This window comes from Temnothorax americanus, unplaced genomic scaffold, assembly GCF_048541705.1.
Source record: "Temnothorax americanus isolate GAGA-0224 unplaced genomic scaffold, ASM4854170v1 Scaffold149, whole genome shotgun sequence".
NCBI classification, from domain to species: Eukaryota; Metazoa; Arthropoda; class Insecta; order Hymenoptera; family Formicidae; genus Temnothorax; species Temnothorax americanus.
In genome coordinates, this window is record NW_027509285.1 from 149,281 (window position 1) to 161,945 (window position 12,665).

The following is a 12,665-nucleotide window of genomic DNA, read 5'->3' on the forward strand; positions in this document are numbered from 1 at the left end:
CAATATCTCCGCTCGTAGAGCACGTAGCGGAATATTATAAAAAAACCTCCCCCCCCCCCCTAATTGGACCCCAAGCTATCGATCAAACCTACTTAGAACTTGATCCGTTCACTCGTTATCGAGATCTCAACATCTCGGGTACTCGCAACCCGTCGCGTCGCGTAAAAGAGTTACGGTCGGTCTCGCTCCGCGTATACTTGGCACGAGACACTACCGTGTCTCTTGAAATTGAAGCTACTACCACTTAGGTTCGATTTTTTTATTTATACATGTGGCGGTCCGCGCCACCAATGACACATGCCTGCGCGATGCCTGTTATACCGGTAGTTCGCGGCAACGCCGCTAGGCGTCGCATCGCCGGGGCATTTTCGCAAGTTCAAAGTTCCGCACCGACCGGTATATAAGGAGGCCACGCTGGCCGAAACCTACAACGCGAGTCGCCCGGCAAACAGCGCAAGTCGCTTGCCGACCTACTCGGCGCGAGTCGCCTGGCACGAGGCGCAAGTCGCCAGCCAACTCACGGCGCTTGGTCGCCTGACACGAGGCGCAAGTCGCCAGCCCACCTACACGGCGCGAGTCGCCTGGCAGAGCCGCAAGACGCCAACCAACCTACGGCGCTTGGTCGCCCGGCACGAGGCGCGAGACGCCAGCCAATCGACGGCGCTTGGTCGCCCAGCTCTTTGTTCCAAGTCACACACGGACTTTTACACACGACCAACCTAAGCGTGACCGCCCGATCCTGGCGTCTCTCGTCGCAGTACAGACGATGGCAGAGACAAAATACAAGTCAAATTAGCCAAAAACACTTACACGCAAACACTTGTAATTAGTCTGTAAATATAATGTTCTAAACATATATTGGAAAGTGTCGCCTACATTTCTAGCCTTCTTTGCGATTCACAAACCTTGGGCCAACTCCTACTCACGCACCAGTAGCAGACTAAGATTGATATAAGATAGAATACCGCTCTGAATAAAAGTAGTATCGCCCATAAAATTGGTGATTCCGACGTGATCGCAAGGAGAAGTAGCAAAATGGATGATCCCAATAGATCAGCACAGATCTAGGAAAGCGTCAGCAGACTCGCTGTACGCATATCTCCGTTTTGGGGAGATGAGCCTGAACTATAGTTTGCACAGTTGGAAACACAGTTCACTATCAGTGGCATCACCCAAGACTCGACGAAATACTCCTACGCTCTGTCTCAGTTGGACTCTCGTCAAATTAAAGAGATTAAGGGGATGCTAAAGCCGTCCAAATTACCGACAATTCATTTCAAAGCTCTCATTTTGAAACGGCTTTACAGATCGCAAAATCCTTTTACAGGAGTAAAGTAGAGGTACTAATGAAGGGTGGGATTGTCAAATAATTAATAATAATTGAAAAAAATTTTAAAATGCTGTCACCTCATAATTTTATATTCTGATATAAACAGTTGGGAGTTCCGGTTGAGCGGCCGTACGAGACGGACGTGTTAGCGCGAGCTGGCACTTAACCTATTTTGGAATAGTCGTAGTTGCGCATAAAGATAGTTTGAGTCAATGCGAGTTTGAAATCAGGTTTTCGGTGATATTCGGGCCGGAATCTTTGGGAGGGAATAAAGTAGTTTTAGTAATCTGTAGGCTCCCCTCTCGGAGGGGGAGCAATTAAATTCTGTTCGTTCTCTTTCTTCTCGGTTAATAAGAGACGAATGGAAATGGAGATCTCGGACGAAGAGAGAGAGAAAATCGGGCATCTGCCCGCAGATTCGGATAAAGCGACCAACGATCTGGTCAATCCCGGCGTGTCGGAGAGGGTCTTCAACAGATTCGTCGAGGGAGTGAGCGCCGTAAGATCAAAGGAGAGAGAAGCAAGAGAGGAGGTGCGTCGAGGAGTCCGTGGAGGTGCTAAGAGGCAAAAGACGGGCGACGCAAATAATTCGGAGGATGCGTCGGACGACAGAAGGGAAAGGGGGAATAAAGTTTAGACTAGTCAAGTCCCAGAAAGTTCGAGTGCGTTCACGAGTGACCACGAGGCACCGCCCGACTGTGCACGTGATACGGGTGTGCTCAACTCACAAGTGCCATCTATGAATACTGGAGATGCGGAGAGGCTTAACAGACAGACAACGGTGGAAAGAAAGATATTCAGGGTACGTGGATCGGTTGATTGAGAGTGCAACACCTGTGAATGAAGTGGAGCATATCCAAACTAGATTCGCTGACGATCAAGAGGGTAAGGTATCATTGACCCTCCGGCTCCCCCCAGAGCAAACACTAACGAAAAAAGGTAGGAATCATATTAAGATATGGATGATTCTAACAGAATTAAAGATCCGTCCAATTAACGTTGTTATGTTAAATCATTTTTCGGCCGAAGCAGATTTTGAAAATGAATTATCGGCAAATTCTGCGCTGGAAAAAATAGAGAATCTTAAGATTAAAAAGATAACTGCTAATATAGAAAAACACCAAATTTTTTGTTAAGGTGTAATAACAGATTGGCCCTCTACGATCCCAGATTTGTGGGCAGCTATTAGCGATAGGACAAACATAGTTAGTTTGGAACGAATGTATAGACGTAAGTGGGACGCTACAAATAAGACGGCCTCTTTGGCAGAGACTGACAATATTATCATTACTTTTAGAGATAATAAACTGAGAGGATTGAGAATATTTAACAATATGGTTGGCCTGAGAGTTCGGCCTTACATTATGCAAGTTAGACAATGCTATAATTGTTTCAGATTTGGACACACAAAGAATGCATGTAAGAGCGAGACGAAATGCATTATATGTGGCGACAAGGCCCATGGTCAATGCACGAAACCGGTTAAGTGTTGTAATTGTGAGGGCTCTCATAAATCCACGTTTAGAAGATGCCCTATTTTTAATAAAAATAAGAATATTAATGTTGTGAAAGCACACAATAATATATCATTTTACAGAGCACGAAAATTAGTGAAAGGCAAGGAAGCCCCGGTGCTGCCCAGCCATGATATATATGTGAACCCGGGGGCATGGCCCACCTTACCGGAACCCAAAGGAGGCATGACATACTCCGCAAAAGCCAAAGCTAACTCCCGGAACGAGGTAGAAACCCCTAAATCAAAAAATGACTACAAGGTAGAATATCCCCGTGAAGAATCAAAAAACGACTACAGGGTAGAATATCCCCGCGAAGTTTCTCATAAGGACAAAAAAAGGAAGAATCCCTCCCACTCATATTATAAACAATTTAACCTCCGGGAAGAGGAAATTACCAAAGATAGAAGAGGTGTGGCGCTTAGGGCCAGCCACAGTGACGCATTAGAGGAAGGAAGTTGCAAAGAGGCGACATCCTGCGAGAGAAAGGAAGATGGGACAAGTGAAGCGGAGATTTTGAATGCCAGAGATACTGTCGAGGGAATCCTGTTACTGTTACAAAGAGACCCTCATGTGAAAAATTTATTGTTCGAGGCACTTAAGAGATTAGAGGTACGTGAAATATCTGAAAGAGGTTCTCAGCAACCTAGAGAGACTGTCGGTATGGAATACGATACACAGATGCTTAGAGAGGGGGAAACCTTGCTTTCCCACGGTACGGAATAATTCAATTTATTATTATGGAATTGCCAGGGTTTTAAAGGCCGTAAGCAAGAGCTAACTAAGAGAGTCATGGACTACGATATAGTGGTCCTTACGGAAACGAAACGATCACCACGCAGTCAAGTTTATTTCCCAGGATTTAGAACATTGAATAGCGATAATCCACTAAATAGCGGTGGAGTTTCAATCTCAATCCGTACACACATAGATTTTAAAGTTGTCCCCATTGCGGCTCTTCCGTTTGGGTACGACGTAATTATTATTAAAACTAAGAATTTAAATCATAACTTTAATCTGGTGGCCGTTTACAGACACCCGAGAAAGGCTATAGCTCGACAGGATTTTCGAGCAGTGTTCAACTCTATGAGGAATGGCGAGGACGATGTGATTATCCTGGGAAATTTCAACGCACACAACACTCTCTGGAACTGCGAGTCAACTAACGAGAGCGGGGATATTCTGTTAGATATTATGCACGAGAAGGATTTACTGTGTGTGAATGTTGATACGAAGTCACGACTGGGCTATAGTGGCCAGCGTGACTCCAATCTGGATCTTTTGTTTTGCTCGATGGGCATAATTGACGAGATGGAATGCAGTCAGGAGGAAGATAACTGGGGTAGCGATCACTTTCCATTGACTTTTCGAATCGATTGACACACACGAATCTACAGGAAGCTAACCAATCGTGTTTCCACTAAAAGAACGGATTGGGAGCGATATTGTGAGTTGATAACTGGTGAATTTGAAACATTCTCAGTAACAAATACGGAAAATCTTGATCTTAAAATTGAATCTTATTATAAGACATTTATAGATATTCTCAAGAATGGTGTCGCTAGAGCTTCTGGAAGAAAATCAACATCTGAGGTAAATAAGAAGCCAAATACAAACAAGAGATCCCATAGATGGTGGGATGCGCAATGTGACGAGTTGATTAGAAATAGGAAATCTGCCCTTTCTGCTTTTAAGAAACATAAAACTATTCACTCTTGGGTTGAATACAAAAGATGTTGTGCGTTAGTTAAAAAGACTCTCAATGAGAAAAAGAAAGAAAATTTTAAGGAATTCTGTCAAGGAATTAACAGATTCACGGACCCTGGGTATGTTTGGAGGACTATTCGTATATTTAAGAAGGCCAGGAATAATGTTTCCTGGAATAATTGGCAGTCGAATGACAGGGAAACGGAAATTAGGAGGACAACGAACAGTTTGTCCCCCCCTACTGCTGCTCACAAGCCTTATGACAACTTCAGGAGAGTCACCTGTGAGTTGGATGCCCCCTTTTCGAGGGCGGAACTGGATAGGGCCATATCTATGGCTAGAAGAGACTCTGCGCCGGGGATAGACGGCGTAGAATACAAGATGCTTCGGCTACTGCCGGATACAGGTAGGGAGGCCCTGTATAATTCTATATGGCGAACGGGAATCATTCCGGAGGATTGGCAATTGTACCAGGTCATATTTATTGATAAACCAGGACGAGAGAAGGTACGACCTATATCACTGTTATCATGTGTAGGTAAATTGATGGAGAGACTCATTAATGAAAGACTAATGTGGTGGGCGGAAAACGAGGAAAAATTTAGCAAATCACAGAGCGGATTTAGACGAGGTAAATCCTGCGCTGATAACCTGGCGCGAATTACGGCGGATATACGGGCTTCTATCTGCTCAAAAGAATATACCTTGGCAGCCTTTTTAGATGTTTCCGCTGCATATGACAGTGTGAATTACAGGATCATGATGGATAAACTGGTTGCGCTTCATTGCCCGGTAAACATTGTTAGATTCATCAGTAAATGGTTATACTGCAGAAGAGTGAGATTTACCATTAATTCTCAAGAAAATGTGGATCGCTTAGTTTACGGAGGTCTCCCGCAGGGCGCGGTTCTTAGCCCTATCATGTATTCTTTATTTACACAGGGTTTATGTGCGGAGTTACCCGAGGGAGTGGAGGCAGTTGAGTTCGCCGATGATATTGGTCTATACGTTTCTGGGATTAGCAGAAGGAGGAACAGAGATTTGTTGGAGCGTGCCGTTAACATTATCGCTGAAAGACTCACGACGATTGGATTGGACCTCGAACCGAGGAAGACAGTACTGGTGGAATTTTCCAGAAGCGGATATGTGGATAAGAACGTGTTTATCAACATACAAGGATCTAAGGATCTATATAATAGAGGTGAGGCTAAATTCCTTGGCATCTGGCTTGATAGCGGTTTAACTTTTCATCATCAAACACAGGAAATAAGAGGAAAAGTAAACAGAGCCAATTCTATTATGAGATATCTTTGTCACGTTTCTACTGGTATGGAGACTAATACAGCTCTCATGCTGTATAAGAGTCTTGTTAGATCTGTTATGGATTACGGGTTATTTATATACTATCCCAGAGATGCCTTGTATTCACTTAAGTTAGAACGAGCTCAATTTATGGGTATACGTACTGCACTGGGATACAGGAATAGTACCCCGAACAACGTAATTGTGGCAGAAGCAAAGGTGAGATCTCTTCGAGACCGGGCTTTTATGCTTGGCAGTAACTTCGTCAACAAGACTATGGTGTACAATCAAAACGGCTTATGTCAGAAGCTGCAGCGCTCCTGTGATTGTGAGAGTTATGCGCGGTTTCTACTTCCTACATACAGATTTTCCCTCATGTCGGAAGTTTGGAAGTCTTTCTTGAAGAGAAGAGACTGGTTGGGCCCATCACGGCAGTTTGAGGTCTTCCAGGGAAATTATGAAGAATATACATTCGTTCCCTTAGTTGATTTCGACATCGGTTTGAAAAGGAAATTTAAAAAATTCTCAGATGAAATTTTGATCAGGGAGATTACTATGCAATATGATTTGGAATTGCCAGAAATTATCTTCACAGACGGATCCCAAGACGATAACAAGAGATCTACTGGTGCCTCCGTGATTATATGTGATCAGGAGATTGCATATAAAATCAGTCTTCCTTTCATGTGTTCGTCGTACACTGCGGAAGCCTTCGCAGTGATGGCTGCGTTGAAGCTGATGCTCTGCCAGATCGAGAAGAGAGCAAGAGATATGATTATACTGTCGGACTGCAGGTCAGTGTTGATGAGCATCCGGAATAATACATTAAATGTTCATAGGAATCAATATATTATTGAAGCTAGACGAATATTGTATGAGCTTTGCTATAAACACGAAAAAAGAGTTATACTTGTATGGATTCCCGCTCATAAGGGAATACTCGGTAATGAGTTGGCGGATACAACAGCCAAGGAGGCTGCAACTGAGGAAGCGGACCCTTCTATAATCGTACCGGTAGGCGATATGATGACTAGTATTAAAGGAGCTACGTGGGATGCAACGCAGAACTCGATCGTAGCAGAATCTGCGTACAAGGGTATTTTCTACTTCACGAATTTCTATGAGCGTCGGGCGACAAAACCATGGTTTTCGAAGCTGGATAAGGAAAGATATTTTATAACTTGGATAAATAGAGTGAGAGCACACCACTACAATCTGGGTTCTTCGTTGAAGAGAAAGGGATACGTTGAAAGTGAAAGATGTGACTGTGGTCACGAGAGGGAAGATTTGAACCACGTAATTCTACAGTGCAGTCTCTATGATGAACCGAGAATAAAGATGGATAAGGATTTAAGAGCAATTGGTTTTTTTTGGAAGAGATTGATATAGTTAAATTAATTAAACGGAAAAATTGGAAAGTATTGAATATAATATTTCAATTTATTAAGTCGATTAAGAGAATTATATAAATAGTATGAGAAAAAATTCCAGATAGGTCAAGTGTAAAATAGTATTGTTATACAAAGTGCAAGTACAAAGTGTTTAACTAGATTAAGAGGCCATGTGTCAATCACCGATGGTGCAAGACACTAAACAGCTCCCACCCGGGAGCGATTGAAAAACCCCCCTATAAACAGTTGTATACGTAATATGTACGAAATTAAACTTTCCCACCCTTCAGAAGACGTGCACAAACAATAACGTACCTTTGAAATTGAGATTGAAAGCCTGGAATAAAAATGAGAGCTTTGAAACAATCGTGTATATTTTTCACAAAAATATTCACGCAGAGCAGCAATTATGTCACAGCAGTAGTTCACGGATCTTGCGAGAGATGGCGAGATGGCGCACGCAGCTGTGAGCAGTTTCGGGGTTGGCTACATTGTCTGGTTCCTACACAGCAATCGAACCAGGACAGATATATGATACAGATATCTCGTTAGGCATTTTTACATTTTTTTCAATTATTACTAATTATTTTACAATCCCACCCCATTAGTGCCTAAACTTTACTCCTGTAAAAGGATTTTGCGATCTATGAAGCCGTTTCAAAGAACGAGCTTTGACAGATATGTCGTACAGATGCCTCGTTAGACAAGAACAGATATCTCTCGTATTATTATTCCTTTCTCTATGTATGTAATTTGCATGCACCCATTTATTCCTCTCTCTCTCTCTCTTTCTTTCTCTCTCTCTCTCTCTCTTTCTCTCTCTCTCTCCCTCTCCCTCTTTCCCTCTCTCATTGCTGTCCCTCTCTCTCTCTTAGTACACTGGGTAGCGTACACTTAGTATGGTAAAATCAGGATTTTTTGGAATTCTAGGGTATATTTGAAGAAAGAAAAACACGGTAATGTTATTTAGAACAAAAACTGCTACGCGGACGGCCAGAAAGCATTTTCAGGTTCAGGCCGTATTGCTAAAGAATCCAAGACGCGGCAACGCCGCGCGGCGTTGCCGCGTCTATAGCATATGTCTCTCTACCGTGCGTCCGTGTGAGCAATTCAGTGGTGTGTGTACGTGTACGGACATACACCACTTCATAGAACCTGAAATTAGTTGGTAACACTGAAACCGGAGTTTCGCGTTGTCACCACGCGAGGTCTCCAATATCAGTTCGGCCTTTGCTTTTAGTTGACAGAGTTGACATTACCGACGTCGAGGAAGTTCGGCCTTAGCTTTAGCATCCCCTTAAAGACGTAGTCACACAGCCCCCAGAGGTCAACAAATACGAGACTGTAAAAAGAGCACTCATCCAGCGTATGTCCGTCTCTCAGCTACAGCGGACATGACAACTCTTGGAGCTCGAGGAATTAGGAGATTGCAAGCCGTCTCAATTCTTACGACTCCTCCGAACTTTAGCGGGTGAGAATGTAGCCGACTCTTTCCTACGGACACTATGGCTAGGACGACTTTTTACTCAAATGCAGATGGTTCTCGCTACCCGGACGGAAGATCCGCTCAACAGCGTATCCAAACAGGCCGATCACATCCACGAGATGACGAGCAAGACCGTAGTAGCTGCAACAGCTACGCCTGCGAATAAAGAGTCCTTGGAAGCAAAGATCCAGGCTCTGACCGAACAAGTGACCGCACTCACTACACGCCTCTCGAGAGACAAGTCGAGGCAACGTAACAATGATAAAGGCCGGAATCGAAGTCGAAGCCGTAGTCAGAGCTGCAACTGCGGCAAAACCAAAGAAGAGAAGGACGATAAAAATGACAAGCACTGCTACTACCACAATCGATTTGGGGAGAAAGCAAGGAAGTGCACACTACCATGTACATATAAATCGGAAAAAGACCAAGGCAGTCACTGATGGCGGCCGGTAGACCCGCCCCAAGCCCTCGCCGCCTAATCGTTACGTGCCAAGATACTAAGAAACGATTCCTGATAAACACAGGATCGGATGTGAGTGTATACCCTCGCTCTATGGTAGCGGGACACACCACGCCAACATCTTACGAACTCTATGCGGCAAATGGCTCAACAATCGCTACGTACGGCACAATTACACTGCAGCCGGAACTTGGGTTACGACGCGCATTTCCATGGCGTTTTATTATCGTCAACGTCACGCAGCCCATCATCGGAGTCGATTTCCTTGCCTTTTACCATATCCTTCCAGACCTTCCTTACAGAAAGGTACTTTGCTCGATGGTAAAACATACTTGCGCAAGAGAGGCACATTAGAAAAAGGGGTTGTGGAATCTATCAGAGTGTTGGCTATCGAAGATGAATACCACAGAATCTTGGCAGAATTTCCGGATATCTTAAAGGCTACTGCTAAGAGACATACGGTAAAACATAGCACGCTCCATCACATCAAATCCACGGATGGCCCACCAGTTGCAAGCCGTCCTCGCCGGTTAGCCCCTGACAAACTCAAGGCGGCCAAGGCTGAATTCGATCTCCCAAGCAGCATTTTTCGGTTAACTTTCCGACTAAGGACTACTTTTCTACTAATCACAACGTTGTAAGCGGTTCAAGAAAGTTATAAAATGTAACTTATAATTACTAACGTTTTTTGGACGTTGTCTAAACGTTAAAATTACGACGTGCTTTTTTTATCACTTTCCCAACGTCAAATTCGAAACAGTTTAAGTCCTATTACCCGACGTTAAGATATTTAACGTTCGCCTGACGTTATACTCTGCACTACATTTTTCGAGCAACTTCAATACGTAATTCCCAACGTAAACCAACGTTTTGTTATCAAACGTTGTAAAACGCTAACGTTGTGAAACGTCGCCTGTGGTCATTTCTGACTGACGTTAAGAAATCGCGAGAAATGGTAACAAATTCTGCCTAAAAAAATGTAGAGCAGATTACTGCTGCGTCAAGCGGGCATCGTCGACGGCAATTCGCGGCGTCGTGCGTGAGCTACGAGGACTATGCGACGAATGTTGACGATCCACGGCCGAACCGGTCCATCTCATCTCACGCGGTTATCGTCGCGTCGTCGGGAAACAACGCGCGCGCGCCGCGCGCGCGCGGTTCACAGCTCGAGAGCGCGTTCGCTCGGCTGCACGGCTGCCATAACCATGCTCTAGATCACCATATAGATGGTATTGCATAGGTCGGATTTGGTTAAGATATACGACTCATTCGCAAATCTAGTATAGAATTTTCAACTAATTAATACTTTATCGATATGTTAAGTCAGTTTGGCGACCTTCTTAGTTTGGAAAAGTCTGAAAAAGTTAATTATTTTATACGAAAAGACAAATTTTAGTAGAATTTATCGCACCTTTTACTACGTAAAGTTTGATATAGTGTGGAACGCTGACTTCGCCATTTTCATTCCTCAAAGAGGAAGGCAAATAATCCGCCACTTTCCAGTATATTTAGATTTAAATTTTTTAACGCACTTTATTAACAATTTAAAGCATTTATATAATATCTGTTGTTAAAGTTTTGACAACATATTTATCTTAAAAGTAATTTTGATGAAAAAAAATTAAAATCTACACTTTGAAAATTTTAGTTATTTATTAGAATATTTAGTAAATTGGAATATTTTAGAAAGGATTCGTTTAATTTTGACCTATCATTTCCACATTTATCAATAAAGTGGGTTTTGTTATACAATTTCAGTACTGGGTTCGTGTATTTATGGCAAAATTACAATAGTATCAAAGACTGCGCAAACTATATTTTTCCTATAAAGCCATTTTATTTGTGCCAAATTGATAAGTACGTATTATGATACATTTATTACACCAATGCCGTCATATGATTTGAATGGAAGCACGAAAACTACACCTAAAATGTACGTTGTGAAAAAATAACCTCAGGTCTAGCAGAGTGTACAAAATCAAAGTTTACATACCAACGTTAAAACTGGTGGAAAAAATGTAACCTCAATTTAACTTATATAAGTCGGATTCCAACGTTGGTACAACCTAAATTTGATTCCCCAAATTAGTGCAAAAGAGGGTTGAAACGACGTAGCAAAAACGTTGGATACCAACGTTAAGTGTGTTTATCTTAACGTCGGGCGGACGTCAAAATGCTGCTTGGGCTCTTGCTACAAGAAGGGATCATTTGAGTATCAAAAAGCCCATGGTCATCGCCATTACATATGGTACCAAAGAAAGGCGACTCCTGGAGATCTTGCGGAGATTACAGGGGAGTTAACGCTAGAACAGAAGCGGATCAGTACCCGATCCCGCATATTGAAGACTTCTCGCAGAACTTGCACGGAAAGAAGATCTTCTCGACAATTAATTTAGTGAGAGCATACAATCAAATATCAGTCAACCCGAAGGATATTCCAAAGACGGCTATAACAACTCCTTTCGGACTCTTCGAGTACCTTTACATGCCGTTCGGGTTACGCAATGCCGCACAAACTTTCCAACGCTTCATTCACGAAATCACAAGCGACTTGGATTTTTGCTATGCGTATATTGACGACATCCTCATCGCATCAGAGAACGAGGAACAACACAAGAAGCATTTACGCATACTCTTGAAACGACTTCAGAAATACGGCATTTTACTCAACCCCTCTAAATGCGTTTTCGGAAAGTCAAAGGCTCTTTTCCTTAGTTACGAGGTTTCAAAAAACGGCACTCAACCTCCGCCAGAAAAAATCGCAGCGATCAAGGAGTTTCCCAAACTTAAAAACATTCAGCAGCTTCGACGGTTCCTGGGGACTCTCAATTTTTATCGCAGATTTATTCCTAAGGCCGCTAAGGACCAGTCAATTTTAAACGGCTGACTCGGCGGTCCCAAAACAAAAAAAAAGGCTTTCATAACATGGAACGCAGAACTGGAAGCAGCCTTCGCAAACTGTAAGAACAGTCTGTCTCGCGCAACTCAGCTGGCACACCCAAAGCCAGAAGCAGACATCACTCTTACAACCGACGCTTCCGATACAACCATCGGAGCAGTCATTCAACAACGGGACGGAACAGAATGGCAACCATTAGCCTTCTTTAGTAAAAAGCTGAATCCGGCCCAGCAAAAATATAGCCCCTACAATAGAGAGTTTCTAGCAATCTACGCCGCTATCAAGCACTACCAGCACATGCTAGAAGGAAGGATCTTCACGGTGTTCACCGATCACAAGCCGATCTCATACGCCTTTCGACAAGATCCACTCCACAGCTCTCCTAGGCAAGCACGACATTTACAATACATCGGGCAGTTCACTACCGATATTCGTCATATCGCGGGTAAAGACAACATAGTCGCTGATACCCTCTCACGAGTAGAGGAAATTCAGTCTGCGATCAACTTAAAAAACTTGTCACGAGCTCAAGAGAAGGATACCGAGGTGGAAGACATCTTAAAAGGGAACTCTTCT